Here is an 18,832-nt window from a genome sequence, read left to right as displayed (position 1 = left end):
GAAGAAGTCGGGTGGCATTGTCAACAGAAGGGTACACATGTCAGTCAACTTAAAAGGGGCGGGGTAAGTGTGGGAAAAGGGACGTCCAGCGGAAGAAGCAACACAGTCACCCAGGTTTTGGCATCCACCTGAGCCACAGGTTGTCTGCTCCCGCTCCTAAGGTCAAAGGTCAAAGTTACCAGGCCTTCGGTGGTGATGCCATTAGCACGCACGGATGTGAGCCTTTGAAACACCACCGAGGTGGGGTGGTACTTTAGGTGCTACAGAGGGTGTAGAGGTAGTTAACGCCCTCTAAAGGACATTCATTTTAATAATTCCTTTAGCGTCTGTATCAGTCAGGTCAAGCCCCAAAACAACATAAAAGGGACGATGGGCACAACTTACCAGAGTATGTTGTCTGCATCCGACACCAATGGTTCAGGGTTGAGTCGTAACAAATATAGAGGTTATTACCACGGTAATAGTTATTGTGTCCCCCGTAATTAATCACACTGCACAGGTCAAAAAATAAGTCTTGCTATCCTCTTTGACCCAGTCTATTTAAAGGCCTACTGAAACCCACTACTACCGACCACGCAGTCTGATAGTTTATATATCAATGATGAAATCTTAACATTATAACACATGCCAATACGGCCGGGTTAACTTATAAAGTGACATTTTAAATTTGCCGCTAAACTTCCGGTTCGAAACGCCTCTGAGGATGACGTATGCGCGTGACGTAGACCGGCGAACACGGGTATGCCTTCCACATTGAAGCCAATACGAAAAAGCTCTGTTTTCATTTCATAATTCCACAGTATTCTGGACATCTGTGTTCGTGAATCTGTTGCAATCATGTTCATTGCATTATGGAGAAGGAAGCTGAGCAAGCAAAGAAGAAAGTTGTCGGTGCGAAATGGACGTATTTTTCGAACGTAGTCAGCAACAACAGTACACAGCCGGCGCTTCTTTGTTTACATTCCCGAAAGATGCAGTCAAGATGGAAGAACTCGGATAACAGAGACTCTAACCAGGAGGACTTTTGACTTCGATACACAGACGCCTGTAGAGAACTGGGACAACACAGACTCTTACCAGGATTACTTTGATTTGGATGACAAAGACGCAGACGTGCTACTGTGAGTATGCAGCTTTGGCTTCTAAACATTTGATCGCTTGACCGTATGTGCGCAACTTTTTTTTGCGTATGTACGTAACTTTTTTAAAAATATATAAGCTTTATGAACCTTGGGTTAGGTGAACGGTCTTTTGGGCTGAGTGATTGTGTGTGTTGATCAGGTGTTTGAATTGTATTGGCGTGTTCTATGGAGCTAGGAGCTAGCATAGGAGCTAGGAGCTAGCATAACAAACACGCAGGTGTTTTTATGCAGGATTAATTTGTGGCATATTAAATATAAGCCTGGTTGTGTTGTGGCTAATAGAGTATATATATGTCTTGTGTTTATTTACTGTTGTAGTCATTCCCAGCTGAATATCAGGTACCGTGAGTATGCAGCCTTGGTTGCTAAACATTTGATAGCTTGACCGTATGTGCGCGTCACGTACGTAACTTTTTAAAAATATATAAGCTTTATGAACCTTGGGTTAGGTGAACGGTCTTTTGGGCTGAGTGATTGTGTGTGTTGATCAGGTGTTTGAATTGTATTGGCGTGTTCTATGGAGCTAGGAGCTAGCAGAGGAGCTAGCGTAACAAACACGCAGGTGTTTTTATGCAGGATTAATTTGTGGCATATTAAATATAAGCCTGGTTGTGTTGTGGCTAATAGAGTATATATATGTCTTGTGTTTATTTACTGTTGTAGTCATTCCCAGCTGAATATCAGGTACCGTGAGTATGCAGCCTTGGCTGCTAAACATTTGATAGCTTGACCGTATGTGCGCGTCACGTACGTAACTTTTTAAAAATATATAAGCTTTATGAACCTTGGGTTAGGTGAACGGTCTTTTGGGCTGAGTGATTGTGTGTGTTGATCAGGTGTTTGAATTGTATTGGTGTGTTCTATGGAGCTAGGAGCTAGCAGAGGAGCTAGGAGCTAGCGTAACAAACACGCAGGTGTTTTTATGCAGGATTAATTTGTGGCATATTAAATATAAGCCTGGTTGTGTTGTGGCTAATAGAGTATATATATGTCTTGTGTTTATTTACTGTTGTAGTCATTCCCAGCTGAATATCAGGTCACCCCCGGCTCTCACAGCATCTTCCCTATCTGAATAGCTTCAACTCCCCACTAGTCCTTCACTTGCACTTTACTCATCCACAAATCTTTCATCCTCGCTCAAATTAATGGGGAAATTGTCGCTTTCTCGGTCCGAATCTCTCTCACTTCATGCGGCCATCATTGTAAACAATAGGGAACTTTGCGTATATGTTCAACTGACTACGTCACGCTACTTCCGGTAGGGGCAAGCTTTTTTTTTATCAGATACCAAAAGTTGCAATCTTTATCGTCGTTGTTCTATACTAAATCCTTTCAGCAAAAATATGGCAATATCGCGAAATGATCAAGTATGACACATAGAATAGATCTGCTATCCCCGTTTAAATAAAAAAAATTCATTTCAGTAGGCCTTTAAAGTCCGCTGTATGTTCTTAGACACTTGTCAGTCACTGTCGTCAGGAAGGATGAACTGAGACGCAAAGACAGTAGAACACGCCCAAGCACCAGTCCGTCAGGGAACACTAGTCGGGTGTAACATCCTGCCTTTCATCTATCAATATCAGAGTAATTTAGGTAACAAAACGGGGATAAACATCAAACTTTTCACTTAATGTAACGACACAGATAGTTATGCTGCAAACAAGCAAGAAAAACTAAGAAACATTTAGCATACTGGATTGGTCTCACACAAGGATATACAATATAGAAGTTGAAAAGAGTAATGTAGGTAGAAAATCTCTCTCGTCTCCTGGGCTGAGGGGCAGATGATGTGGCGATGTCAGCAATGACATCCCCTGGTGATCTGTCAGGTTCTTCAGCTGTAGTGCAGAGGGAGAGGTGGTACCAGGTGTCCCCTCCACCAGCCAGTCGAAGGGCTTGGGACGTCTGTTCCACGACCTTGAAGGGACCAGTCCACCTGAGCTCCGTCCACTTGCGTTTGATGACCTTGATCTTGACCCTCTCAGCGGGCGGAAGGGAATCTGTACAGAAGAACTGGCACACAAATTCTGCAATTTTTTGTGTAAAATACCATTTTGGTTTTACGCTGAGTCCTCCTTCCATGGGGGGCTGCTGGTCCTGTGAATGGCTGACCTGTATGCAGCTCATAGGGTGAAAAACTCAAAGGGCGGTAAAATAGTTTTATTCACGGACCTTCGAATGATCATTAACGCTAATTGCAACATGTCAATCCAATTAAATTTGGTCTGTGCACAGATTTTAGCCAATTAGTTTTTTATGTTCTGGTCCATCCTTTCAACCTTGCCTTGGGACTTAGGATGGTACCCCAAACCTGTGTTCTAGTCCGAAAGCCTTTTCGACCAAGGCTAAGTGAGTATTTTTTTAAATGGTTGCCGTTGTCTGACCTAATCTTTTTGGGGAAACCATGTTGGGGTACTAGGTCATTCACAAGTCATTTAATTACTGATATTGCATCCTCTTTTGAGGTTGTTGTTGCTTCCGGCCAACCACTGTGATTGTCAACACAAGTCAGTACGTACCTTTTCCCTTGTACCGTATTGATCATATCAGTGAAATCAAAGACTATACATGGTTAACCCTCACCTCCTCCATATTCTAAATTTGATATACTAAAGTACTATCGATGTGTAAAATCATTATTTTTAAATTAAAATTAGTTATAACTTCTTACCCACGGGAAAAATGTTAAAACTATGGAATGTGTCAGAGTCGGATGATTGTCGATTTTGTTCCAAGGAGTCTGTATCCACCCTCACTCACCCCTTCTGTTTCTGAAAAAAGGACTGTGTTAGTCATACTATCACTTTCAGAAACATCTAAGAAAAAGGTCAGCTAATAGTCAAGTAGCGGAGGACAGGTCATGTTTGAGGTCAATGAAAGTCTCTTTAGCCTCTATGGTCCACTGGGGGGTGGTGTTAGGGTAGGGGACCCCTTAGCGATATCACAAATAACTCAAACTCAACTAAACCCTATCTTTTATGTAATTTATTCAATATGGTGAAAGTAACAACATATGCTTATATTTATAATGTCACCAATACTAGAAAAATACTACCCTTATGGCGGATGCTTTAGCAATAGTATTTTGAATTTTTACCACACCTGGTGGCCCCAATAATTCATTAAGTCAAGCTCATGTTGTAGAAAGTTGAATGATGCAGACACGTTTGTTACTGAATACTTTCTATCAGACTTCTCTCTTGACGACTATGTGTATGTAATGAGCAACTATAATTATTTGATATGCTTAAATGTGTAATGTGTCGTTTTAGCTCAGCTGTTGTGTAGCTGCTAGCTCCTCGTAGCCTACAGGTGTCTAAAGTGCAGCCCATAGTTATGTGTTTAACATAACCATGGGCTAAACCTAAACAATTGAAAATGTGGTATTTGGGTGTCGGTGTAATGTTTGGCAGCTATGCCGTGTCTTATCATTGGACCTAAGTTCTTTGGTTTTGTAGGCGAGACAGAGAGCAAGGGAACAATGTGGGACACTATTGTGTCCATCTTATACCATGCTAGCTGTTGCAAAGATAGGTCAACATGAGCAGCCACACCTTGAGTTCCAACATATATAAATAATCATAACATATGGCGAGTCGGGTGGCAGAACACACGGAAGCATCTCAGTCAGTCAGGGTTTTCACCGTTAGAGCAGTTGGATGTCAGCCATTCCTGTTGTTTCAGGCTGTGGTATGAGCTCATGGAGTAGTCTTGGTAGTGGTGTCGCAGCTGGGTGGTTCAGCCGTCAGGTAACACCAGGAATGTTCCTTCTTTGCGATTTGAATGTCAGGGTACAGTCTGTAAAGGAGGTCCAGCAATCTGAACCGGAAGTGGTTTGGTGACAGGTAACCTTCTTGTGACCCCAGCGAAGCCTTCGACCTTTAAAGAGGAAGCACACAGTTTTTTTGGTACCTCTGCATTCAGAATCGAATGGGTGGCTGATAAAATTGTCCGTTGACACTCATGTCCAGCAGGGGTCCTGTCGGTACTTCCTGCTGCGGCTCCTGATGTGGGCGTCCTCTTACACGCCTTCGTGTTCGTTTGTTGGCACGACGGAACCTTTCCTGTTCGGAAATGTTCGGACAGTCACGACTCCAGTGACCAGGCTGGTCACAGCCGAAACAGTGTCTACCCCAGACCGGCTTTGAAGCATCGTGTTGTCCACCACCCGAGTCCAACCGCACGTCTGTTGAGGATTCTTTCCTCCACCTGTTGGAACTCAAAAGCAAGGTCACCCACTGCTGAATATACCCTAGCTGATCTTTGACCTTTTGGTTCTTTTAACCTTTTATCTTCAGCGATCTGTAATTTAAGTAGTCGTTTCCTTGTTGCTCTGTCATTAGCCCTATTTTGCATGGGATACATAAAATGTCCTGCCATATATTGTTTTTGGCACCTTGTATATCAGGGTTAACTTTGTCCAAAGTGTTTGGCCAAAGGTTCCCTCCCGGAGGTACAGGTGGGAAAGCAAAGTCAACAATGGCTTGCATGTATGAATCGGCAAGAAACTTATATTGTAGTATGTCCAAAGTGTTAATGTCATGTGTCAAAAATGTCTGCTGGAGAAAATGGTCAGACGTGTACAAGGGGTTAATTTTCGGAGGCAGGATTAATCTTAGAGGGGGCGTGTTAATACCTCCTTCTCTTGTCACTGGAGTAGGGGGCGGTGACTTAGTCAAAGTCTGGGCGGGTCGTTTGAATTGTCTTGCGCATGCGCGGCAGACAAAAAACCAATCAGTTCATTCTGTCATTAATCATCGTTTCTTTTGCTGCATTTCGTTTTTCCACGTAATCCCCGTTTACTTTTATCATACGCCAAACTCGTAAATTCTCTCCCTGAGTGTTCCATTTTCACCAGCGCGCACACACACACACACACACACACTCAGCAGCACACACACACACGAGCACGCGTAAGTACTCCCGCACACACACACACACACACACACACACGAGCACGCGTAAGCACTCCCGCACACACACACTCACACTCAGCAGCACACACGCACACGAGCATGCGTAAGCACTCCCACTCACACACACTCACACTCAGCAGCACACTCTCTGCGTTTCACTTTACCATAAAACTTCCAGTTACTTTTTTTTATTTTTTTTATTTTACCAGACGTTTGAGTTCACGACTTTTCGAGTATTGTAAACTCCCTCTTAACCCTTTCAAGGAACGTTCTCCTTTTTTTTTTTTCTCTCTACCTGCTAGTTCCATTGTCGACAACCGTCCATTCAATTGATCATTACACAGTAATGATTAATCACATTTTTCCCCGACCGCCATCACATTTCTGTCTGTCACACTCCAAGGCCATGTGTCTATTTCTTTACGTTTTAGTGTCTTATCTCACTGGGATCTTTGAACCCGCTTCCTTGCGTTTCAGTGTCTTATCTCACTGGGATCTTTGAACCCGCTTCCTTACGTTTCAGTGTCTTATCTCACTGGGATCTTTGAACCCGCTTCCTTACGTTTCAGTGTCTTATCTCACTGGGATCTTTGAACCAGCTTCCTTACGTTTTAGTGTCTTATCTCACTGGGATCTTGCAACCCGAACTCATTAAGGGACGACCAAATTCCCAGGGTAAGCTACACCCAACTATTAGTTCACTCGTCAATGAAACTGCCCGTCATGGTAATCGAGACACAATGTCCTGAGTTGACCACTTATTTACAATTTTAATGCAATGGCAGGCTCGGCAAAAATGCAATCAATCTATCAAAATCACCAATTTTGCCTGGGATTAAAAAACAGTGTTTGACTTACAGACTTCAGGACAGACTCCTAACACAGATTTTATCTAAAAAGAAAGGTTCTGCTTACCTTGAATTGGCCAATTGAGTCTGTCCAGAAGATTGCAAGAAGTCATCAATCAACAGCGTGCCATCTCGGACGAAGCCCCCAAATTGTTGCGTCGACCAGCATTCCTCCAATGGGGAATTTAAATTGCTAGTCTCTCCCAGATTCTTTTTATGGCAATACGCTGATGTTTATATTCAATCTCCAGGCAATAGTTGGTATTTTGTAGTTTATTCTCAAAGCTTAGAGGACAAACCTGAGACCAACCCAGCACCCAAGCGTTCCCTAGCCCGGTCCAGATCGGTCTAGCTCGGTCTAGCTCAAACCCCCCCGGAAGTCCCGTGATCTTCCGTCGGTCCCTCGCCCCCACTCTCTTTGTTTAGACTACTCCGAGTTATCTCTACTCTGACACATTCCAATCTAGAAGGCCAACACCTTACTATGAGACTCAAAAGAAGGAAGAATACTAGCTATTCTTTATATGACTATAGGAGTTTAGAAAGAAGTAACACTTAAATATGGATATGCTTCCAACAATATGTGTATATATATATATATATATATATATATATATATATATATATATATATATATATATATATATATATATATATATGTATATGTGTATATATATACAGTATTTATTAAGGCTGCAACTAACGATTAATTTGATAATCGATTAATCTGTTGATTATTACTTTGATTAATCGATTAATAATCGGATAAAAGAGACAAGCTACATTTCTATCCTTTCCAGTATTTTATTGAAAAAAAACAGCATACTGGCACCATACTTATTTTGATTATTGTTTCTCAGCTGTTTGTACATGTTGCAGTTCATAAATAAATATTTATTTTATTAAAAAAAAAAAAAAAAAAAAAGCCTCTGCGCATGCGCATAGCATAGATCCAACGAATCGATGACTAAATTAATCGGCAACTATTTTTATAATCGATTTAATCGATTAGTTGTTGCAGCCCTAGTATATATATATGTATATATATATATATATATATATATATATATATATATATATATATATATATATATATATATATATATATATATATATATATATATATATATATATATATATATATATATATATATATATACATATATACTGTATATATATATACTATATAAATGTATATATATATGTATATATATATATATATATATATATATATATATATATATATATATATATATATATATATATATATATATATATATGTGTATGTATGTGTATATATATATATATATATATATATATATATATATATATATATATATATATATATATATATATATATATATATATATATATATATATATATATATATATATATATACATTAGGGCTGTGAATCTTTGGGTGTCCCACGATTCGATTCAATATCGATTCTTGGGGTCACGATTCGATTCAAAATCGATTTTTTTTTTTCAATTCAACACGATTCTCCATTCAAAATCGGTTTTTTTTCCCGATTCAAAACGATTCTATATTTATTCAATACAAAGGATTTCAGCAGGATCTACCCCAGTCTGCTGACATGCAAGCAGAGTAGTAGATTTTTGTAAAAAGCTTTAAGTGTTTACAGTGTTTTATCAACTGATTGCAATAATGTAAATTTGTTTTAACTATTAAATTAACCTAAAAAATGACTTATTTTATCTTTGTGAAAGTATTGGACACAGTGTGTTGTCAAGCTTATGAGATGCAATGCAAGTGTAAACCACTGTGACACTATTGTTCTTTTGTTTTTTATAAATGTCTAATGATAATGTCAATGAGGGATTATTAATCACTGCTATGTTGAAATTGTAACTAATATTGATACTGTTGTTGATAATATTCATTTTTGTTTTACTACTTTTGGTTTGTTCTGTGTCGTGTTTGTGTCTCCTCTCAATTGCTCTGTTTATTGCAGTTCTGAGTGTTGCTGGGTCGGGTTTGGTTTTGGAATTTGATTGCATTGTTATGGTATTGCTGTTTATTGTTTTGTTGGATTGATTAATTAAAACATAAAATATATATATATATATATATTTAAATTAAAAAATAATTTTAAAAAAATCGATTTTTTAAAAATGAGAATCGATTCTGAATCGCACAACGTGAGAATCGCGATTTGAATTCTAATATATTTTTTCCCATACCCCTAATATATATATATATATATATATATATATATATATATATATATATATATATATATATATATATATATATATATATATATATATATATATATATATATATATATATATATATATATATATTGGGAGAAAGAGAGAGCACTAATGGACTGAATGAGACCCCATGTGGAAAATTACTAGTGTGTGTGCATGTGTTTGTGCCCATTTTGTTAAAAAAAAAAAATCAAGTTTGTCAAATCCCATTATGGGTATACATTTAATTAATGTACACTCATAAAGATAAAAACAATAAAATTATGAGTTAACTATAGACACGATGTGATTAATTGCAATTAAATATTTTTGGATCGTTTGACAGCCCTCAAAATCAAATAAACAAGTTATTTCAATAGTAATAAATCAAGATACGTTTGTATAATTCAATAGTGTGAAGCATAATTTATATTGATGCAGTTTCAGAAAAATACTAAATTATGGTCCCAGTGATACCAATAATCACTTTTTTGTGGGTCAGGGCTGCCACTACAACCCAGTGTACCTTTAGGTCGGTTTGGAGGCTTTCATTTTGTGGTGAAACGTCAACATATTGTAACAAGAGAAGATCATGACTTAGACAAATGACAGGTCTTGATGCTTTGGGCCTGACTTTGTGTCATCATTATTAAGCCCTGTTTAACTGATTAATAGTGAAAGGTCACACCCCAAAGGCTTGGGCTCTTTAAATTGTTTAATTATGCTCAGAGGGAAGGACTTGACCTCTTTTGAATAGAAAAGAATCTGAGCTTTCTACCATTCATTCTGACACATAGATATCTGTGATCCGCATACCAAACTGATGATACAGAGTCGGTGTGTGTGCGCGCGTGGTAATTGGACACATGTTGTTTTTCCTTCCAGCTTTATACTATTTGTGATGAGAAATCAAGCAGCCCTTCAGTCACTTCCAAACAAAACAATGAAAAAGACAAATTGGGAGAAAAAATACAGGAAAAACACACACAAGATTGATATAAGAATAGCTGATGTTTGATAAAGAGTATTGAGTTGATTTCACAAACGTACATAGTAACATAGTAATACACGGTTTTCAGGGACTCTGTATTTATTTAACAATTTGCGTATTATTGTGTTTACACTCGAATTGCAGTAGTTGAACTTCAAGTCGCAAAATTTATAACAGTTGACAATTTTCACAAAAAGGCATTCCATACGAAAGAACGGGGTTGGTTGTCACACTCATAATACGCCACCATAGGGCGCTGTCTCTGTTTGGAAATTTACGGAATTTGAGTCATAGCTCACCCACATAGTCTTCTCTGGAGTAAGATAGCCGCAATCAAGGACTTTTTGTGTTTTTCATGTTAAATTGTAAATATTCAGCTCCTCTGTATTTGTCTGACAATGACTTTAAAATGACATTGATGTAAGTATGTGCTGTGTGTCCAATAACAGGGTATCTGTGGGGTCTTAAAAAGTCTTAAATCCAACAATCTAAGCCGAGGATGTCGTTGTGGCTTGTGCAGCCCTTTGAGACACTCGTGATTTAGGGTTATATAAGTAAACATTGATTGATTGATTAAATGAAGGCCTTAAAATGGCTAAAATTCTCCTAAAATCTCATAAAAGGTATTAAATAACATTTTTTAAAGGTTTTAAATCTATTAACGTTACTTGTATTTAAAACATGCATAAACTTCAGTCTCGCTTTTAAATGTTTTAAACAAACAGCAAAGTTGATCTACATGCATGAAATGGATAAGTGCAAGTTCAACAATTTGGGGCTCCAGAACGATCAATTTAATGCATGCTTGAAGCCGGTGGATGGAAACAAATAAAGTGCTTAGGACCCGGATGTGGAGCCATCGATGAGGGAAGCATTTGCAAACATGGCGGTGAAAGTGAATGGAATAATAATGTAAAAGTAAAAAATCTGGGATAAGAGTGTCAAAAGCTGCTGAAAAGCCACAAACACTTGCACAACTATACAAGGATCAACAGTTTGTCGCAGTTTGTCGATAGATAACTCAAAATTAATCGGGATAATCGCAGATAAATATAATTTGTCATCATCAATAAATGTACCCTTGATAGGTAATTTTCAAGTTTTATTAACATGACTGGACAATTAGTTTGCTTTAAAGGCCTACTGAAATGATTTTTTATTTATTTAAACGGGGATAGCAGATCCATTCTATGTGTCATACTTGATCATTTCGCGATATTGCCATATTTTTGCTGAAAGGATTTAGTAGAGAACATCGACGATAAAGTTTGCAACTTTTGATCGCTGATAAAAAAAAAGCCTTGCCTGTACCGGAAGTAGCGTGACGTCACAGGCTGAAGGGCTCCTCACATTTCCCCATTGTTTACAATGCAGCGAGAGCGATTCGGACCGAGAAAGCGACGATTACCCCATTAATTTTAGCGAGGATGAAAGATTCGTGGATGAGGAACGTGAGAGTGAAGGACTAGAGTGCAGTGCAGGACGTATCTTTTTTCGCTCTGACCGTAACTTATGTACAAGGGTTCATTGGATTCCACACTTTCTCCTTTTTCTATTGTGGATCACGGATTTGTATTTTAAACCACCTCGGATACTATATCCTCTTCAAAATGAGAGTCGAGAACGCGAAATGGACATTCACAGTGACTTTTATCTCCACGACAATACATCGGCAAAGCTCTTTAGCTACGGAGCAAACGTGATAGCATCGTGCTTAAATGCAGATAGAAACAAAAGAAATAAACCCCTGACTGGAAGGATAGACAGAAAATCAACAATACTATTAAACCATGGACATGTAACTACACGGTTAATGCTTTCCAGCCTGTCGAAGCTTAACAATGCTGTTGCTAACGACGCCATTGAAGCTAACTTAGCTACGGGACCTCGACAGAGCTATGCTAAAAACATTAGCTATCCACCTACGCCAGCCAGCCCTCATCTGCTCGTCAACACCCGTGCTCACCTGCGTTCCAGCGATCGACGGAGCGACGAAGGACTTCACCCGATCATAGATGCGGTCAGCGGCCCGGAGACGAAGGAAGTCAAGGTGAGGTCGGTGGCTAGCGCGTCTGCTATCCATCTCAAAGTCTTCCTGGTTGTGATGCTGTAGTCCGCCGCTAATACACCGATCCCACCTACAGCTTTCTTCTTTGCAGTCTCCATTGTTCATTAAACAAATTGCAAAAGATTCACCAACACAGATGTCCAGAATACTGTGGAATTATGTGGTGAAAACAGAGCTTTTTGTATTGGATCCAATGGGGTCCAAATACTTCCGTTCACTCCGTGACGTCACGCGCAAACGTCATCATACCGAGACGTTTTCAACCGGAAGTTTCGCGGGAAATTTAAAATTGCACTTTATAAGTTAACCCGGCTGTATTGGCATGTGTTGCAATGTTAAGATTTCATCATTGATATATAAACTATCAGACTGCGTGGTCGGTAGTAGTGGGTTTCAGTAGGCCTTTAACTTTGACTGCCCTAGTACTCTTACATACCTGATACAAAATGAGCTGAGCAAATTAGAATGTTATCCACATTATTCACATCCAAGTTCTGTTTGAGGCTTGCAAGACATGATTGCCTTCTTTTTTTTTAGACTATTGCTCTGTCTGCACTCTCTGTTTTTCACAACTTTGTGCAGATACAGAGGTAGTACTGTAGAGGTTTTTATCTGTTTGCTCAATTCTGACAACCGCAAAAACACTGCAAAAGTTAACCATTTAGCTTTAGCAGAGATGCTAACAGTCACTTTCACAGACAATATATTGTTGTGCTTTCCTCTACCATTGCTGGCATTCTGGTTGTTATTGTTAGATGAAAACACTTGATATGAAGCACACTGCACCTTTTGCAAGAAAAACACTTTCTATGGCAAGTCTAATCATCCATCCATCCATTTTGCTAATATTGTTTTCAGTTAGTTTACAATAGAGAAGCTTCTGGTGTATTTACAAAACCCAAAACCAGTGACGTTGGCACGTTGTGTAAATCGCAGGGGCGTCACTAGCTTTTAAGGACAGGGGGGGCTTAGCCCCCAGGAGATGCACAGGATGCAAACGAATGTAGCGCAAGAGCACAAAACTTCACAAACAGCTAATAAAGACTTAGAAATTAATCATTGTTATTATTATTATTTCAGTGGGTTTATTTTCAATGTGTGTTCAGTACAACAAAAACATGGGTTTGCACAGTGACATTTTGTTTACATCATCAACAAGAAACAATTACTCGCATGATCCGTCAAGATACACTGAAACACAATGAAAGTCATGGCATTAGCTTCTATGTTATTACTTCACAACATAGAGGCTAATAACACCACTTTAGCTCACAATACAATAATTGATTGTTCCCAAATATTCTGAAGTTGCACAGATTACATTTTGGGCACATACGTGATGGTTGTAAATTCAAGCCCTGGAAATATTACTTAATTACTTGAATTAAAGTAAAATCTGGATCGGGATAATTTGGCTTGTTTATAATATATGTATATATATATATATACAGTATATTATGGCAAGCCGTAAGGAAATTAAATTAAGTCTGAATAGAAATGAGAAACTTTTATATATACTGTAAATAAGAAAGACTTAAGAGTCCGTCTGCTGTTCTGAAAAAGAGCCAAAGCTGTCAAAGAGCTGAGGGACCATCTTCAAAGTGCAATGCTGAAACAAATAATGCAAACAATAAAATGTAACTTCCAGGGCTTGAGATTAACGTAGTCCCGTCGTCCCGGGGACGGTAAAAAAAATGCACGGGACGAAATTAAATGCTCCCCGGGACGACGGCTTTTAACCATTTTTTTCTTTTCTTTTTATGTATTTATTCATTTTACATTTTATATTAAATGTCTTGGTTTTTCCACCCTCTGAAAATCCTATGAAATGTTTAACAAGCCATCCTATAATAATACAACAGCTATTAATGTAACAATACAATAAAAGAAATATATTTAATGATGTTTTTTTCATTATTTTAACAATAGGGTAATGTATATTACTTTATATAGATTCTACAAGAAACACAAAACTTAAAAACTAAATTATTTACAATTGCAGACACAAGGTTCTTGTTCTGCAGTGCTGTGTGCTAATGTGCTTCGTACACCTGCAGGACCGCAAGCAAGGTCACAGAAAAAATGCGGACTGGATTTTGAGTGATGTCGGCATTTTCTATATGAACAAGTGGAATGGATTGGATACCGACGGACTAAAGGGGCTCTCTACCTCACGCTATAAGTGAGGGGAAACTGAGTGAATAACGACAGGTTATATGATTATTTATTTTAACTCATATTCGGGCCACTTTATAATGAATATGTCGGCATGTATTTGCAAAAAAAAAAAATATTTTTTCTTTTTTCTTTTTTTTAACACCAAATTACTTAGGGGTGCTTAAGAACATTTTAGGGGGGCTTGAGCCCCCCTAAAATAGGCCTAACAACGCCAATGGTAAATCGTAAATAAAAACAAAATACAATGATGATATGTTTTGCAAATATTAGCTCATTTAGAATTTGATGCCTGCAACATGTTTCAAAAAAGCTCACACAAGTGGCAAAAAAGACTGAGAAAGTTGAGGAATGCTCATCAAACACTTATTTGGAACATCCCACAGGTGAACAGGGAAGGGGTTAAATGCAGAGAGTAATTTCACCACACCTAGTGTGTGTGACTATCAGTGGTACTTTAACTTTTTTAACTTTTAAATCACTGCACGTAAGCAACAAGGCTGAAAACCAAAATTGAATGGCTGTGACCTTCGATCCCTCAGGCTGTACTGCATCAAAAACCGACATCAGTGTGTAAAGGATATCACCACTTGGGCTCAGGAACACTTAAGCAAACCACTGTCAGTAACTACAGTTTGTCGCTACATTTGTAAGTGCAAGTTAAATCTCTACTATGCAAAGCAAAAGCCATTTATCAACAACACCCAGAAACGCCGCTGGCTTCGCTGGGCCCGAGCTCATCAAAGACGCAAAGTGGAAAAGTGTTCTGTGGTCTGATGAGTCCACATTTCAAATAGTTTTTGGAAACTGTGGACGTTGTGTCCTCCGGACCAAAGAAAAAAATAACCATCCGGACTGTTTAGGCGCAAAGGTCAAAAGCCAGCATCTGTGATGGTATGGGGGTGTATTAGTGCCCAAGGCATGGGTAACTTACACATCTGTGAAGGCACCATTAATGCTTAAAGGTACATACATTAACAGGACATTATTAAAAATAAAAAATAAAAATAAATAAAGGTACATACAGGTTTTGGAGCAACATATGTTGCCATCCAAGCAACGTTACCATGGACGCCCCTGCTTATTTCAGCAAGACAATGCCAAGCCACGTGTTACATCAACGTGGCTTCATAGTAAAAGAGTGCGAGTACTAGACTGGCCTGCCTGTAGTCCAGACCTGTCTCCCATTGAAAATGTGTAGTGCATTATGAAGCCTAAAATACCACATTGGAGACCCCCGGACTGTTGAACAACTTAAGCTGTACATCAAGCAAGAATGGTAAAGAATTCCACCTGAAAAGCTTCAAAAATTGGTCTCCTTAGTTCCCAAACCTTTACTGAGTGTTGTTAAAAGGAAAGGCCATGTAACACAGTGGTAAAAATGCCCCTGTGCCAACTTTTTTGCAATGTGTTGCTGCCATTAAATTCTAAGTTAATGATTATTTGCCAAAAATATTTAGTTTCTTATTTCGAACATTAAATATATTGTCTTTGCAGTCTATTTAATTGAATATAAGTTGAAAAGGATTTGCAAATCATTGTATTCTGTTTTTATTTCCGATTTACACAATGTGCCAACTTCACTGGTTTTGGGTTCTGTAGTTAGTTTAACCATTTTGTTTTCCAATGTAAAAAAGAGCAGTGAATAATTTCATATACTTAAAATTTATTCTGGCCCTCTGATTTTCATTTATCTTTGTTCGTTTTTGTCCGTATGGATGTGAAATGGTCTTAAATGTATTATGCTGTTTAAAAAGTCTTACATTTGACTTGTTGAAACCTGCAGAGATAGTGAGTAATGTGTGATGTATGATAAGATACTCATATCCAATAAGAGGCAGAAAACTTCCTACTGTATTTCATGTTGAATGTGAGACAGTTTTGTTTGAAAAATGTGAACAAGTGTATGTTTATTTGATCTGCAGTGTGAGTCTGTAAAATATGTAATATTGAGCAGCATTCATGTTTGCACTTCATAATATTGCCATGATCCGTGGCCCGGATCATGTTTTGTTTAGTCATGTTCTGTTAGTTTTGGACTCCCTGAGTTCCTGTTTTGTGCACTCTTGGGTTTGTTTTGGTCACCATGGGTACTGATTGGTTTCACCTGCCTCTGGTTAGTGTTCGGCACGTTCACCTGCTGCGGGGCACTAATCAGAGAGCTATTTATTCACGTTGCTCGCCACACTGTCTGGCTTCATTGTTTGCTGAATGCAACAGTTACGTTGGGTAAATTCTTTGTCTTCTATGCTTCCTGATTCCTGTGCTAAGTCTCGCCTTAGCTTCCCGTGCGATCGGCACCCGTCTTGTTTGTTTTCTGTCTGTTTTGATTGACTTTGTATGAATTATGGAGAATAAATCATCTGCTACCTTCACGCTTTGTCCGGAGTTGTCCGTCTGCATCCTGGAAGAACGACCCCGCAGTAAGATGCGACCCCCACGTGACAGATATGAGATACACCAGAGAGAAATGTATAATGAACTACAGGATGGAGATGAACACTTTTTTAAAGCTTTAATAGAAAATATCAATCAAAGTTTACTTATATAGCCCGTAATCACAAGTGTCTCAAAGGGCTGCACAAGCCACAACGACATCCTCGGCTGAGATCCCACATCAGGGCAAGAAAAAACTCAACCCAGTGGAATACAATGAGAAACCTTGGAGGGGACCGCAGAGTTGTGTGTTAAATATGAATTGTGGATACCAACATTTTGTTCATGTCCTGACAAAACAAGCATATTCAGTTATGTGTTAAAATAAGCTATGACAACGTTTTCATATTGTAAAAGTAGCTTTCAGAAGAAAACAATTGGAGACAGCTGGTTTAGATTTGTAATTCGCTAGCTAACTAGTTGTTTCACAGTATAATAATAAACTCAAACTCAAACTCAAACAGTCTTCTAGCTTTGATGCGAGCAAGAAATTCAATTTTGGCTTGGTGGTCATTTCTTAGTTGTCACATATATTCATACATATCACATACTGTATACCGTAGAATGGCCGTAAATGTGTTTACTGTCCATGTCCCTTGCTCATCTTGTGTTAAAAACACATGAAGGCATGTATTTGTCAACTTATCAATGCAATTAAACTTTTAAATTAAGTTGTGCTTTCTGCTTCAAGACTTTTATTTTATTTTATTTTTTTCAACAAAAAAATAGCATACCTTGAAGGGGGTTGGTTGTCACAGAGTGTTGGACTGTCTTTGATAGTGAATCACCTCTTTGTTACAATGAGTTGGAAAATAAAAAGTTTCATTTTTCAAGCCAGCGCTTTAAACTTCAATGTAATACAGGAATGATTATTGAAATATGTTTTGATGATAAGCAATTTACACAGGATTAAAAATTGTATCAACCAACCCCCATTCTCCTTATGAGTCTCTTCCAGTCTCTCTGTATCTTTGTGTTTCAACCTCCCGTGACACTAACTCTTGGAGGCGTGATATAAGAACAATCCTGGGTTACCTGAATATTATAGTAATAATATTAAGACTTGTACACCACAAAAAACTACAACAATAGTTGAAGAAACAATTGCTGAATCATTGACTGACAGTCAATGATTCAGCAATTGACTGTTTCAAGGCCTACTGAAATGAATTTTTATTTATTTAAACGGGGATAGCAGATCCATTCTATGTGTCATACTTGATCATTTCGCGATATTGACATATTTTTGCTGAAAGGATTTAGTAGAGAACAACGACGATAAAGATTGCAACTTTTGGTATCTGATAAAAAAAAGCCTTGCCCCTACAGGAAGTAGCGTGACGTAGTCAATTGAACAGCTCCTCACATTTTCCTGTTGTTTACAATGCAGCTAGAGCGATTCGGACCGAGAAAGCGATGATTACCCCATTAATTAGAGCGAGGATGAAAGATTTGTGGATGAGGAAGGTTAGAGTGAATGGCTACAATGCAGTGCAAGACATATCTTTTTTCCCTCTGACTGTAACTTAGGTACAAGCTGGCTCATTGGATTCCACACTCTCTCCTTTTTCTATTGTGGATCACGGATTTGTATTTTAAACCACCTCGGATACTATATCCTCTTGAAAATGAGAGTCGAGAACGCAAAATGGACATTCACAGTCACTTTTATCTCCACGACAATACATCGACGAAACACTTTAGCTACAGAGCTAACGTGATAGCATCGTGCTTAACTGCATATAGAAACAAAATAAATAAATCCCTGACTGGAAGGATAGACAGAAGATCAACAATACTATTAAACCATGGACATGTAAGTACACGGTTAATACTTTCCAGCCTGGCGAAGGTTAACAATGTTGTTGCTAACGACGCCATTGAAGCTAACTTAGCAACCGTACCTCACAGAGCTATGTTAAAAACATTAGCTATCCACCTACGCCAGCCAGCCCTCATCTACTCATCAACACCCGTGCTCACCTGGGTTCCAGCGATCGACGGTGCGACGAAGGACTTCACCCGATCACAGATGAGG

At 38.5% G+C, this 18,832-nt stretch overlaps 1 protein-coding gene across 2 annotated transcripts in view; it reads left to right on the top strand.

Annotated features, from left to right (window-relative positions):
- Positions 1-18,832, top strand: part of gsg1l2b (gsg1-like 2b) — a 91,419-nt gene that overhangs the window by 59,201 nt on the left and 13,386 nt on the right. The window lies entirely within an intron of this gene.

This window comes from Entelurus aequoreus, linkage group LG08 (assembly GCF_033978785.1).
Source record: "Entelurus aequoreus isolate RoL-2023_Sb linkage group LG08, RoL_Eaeq_v1.1, whole genome shotgun sequence".
In the NCBI taxonomy this organism is placed as follows: Eukaryota; Metazoa; Chordata; class Actinopteri; order Syngnathiformes; family Syngnathidae; genus Entelurus; species Entelurus aequoreus.
The sequence above is the reverse complement of the archived record's forward strand: the minus strand, read 5'-3'. Positions and strand labels throughout refer to the sequence as shown.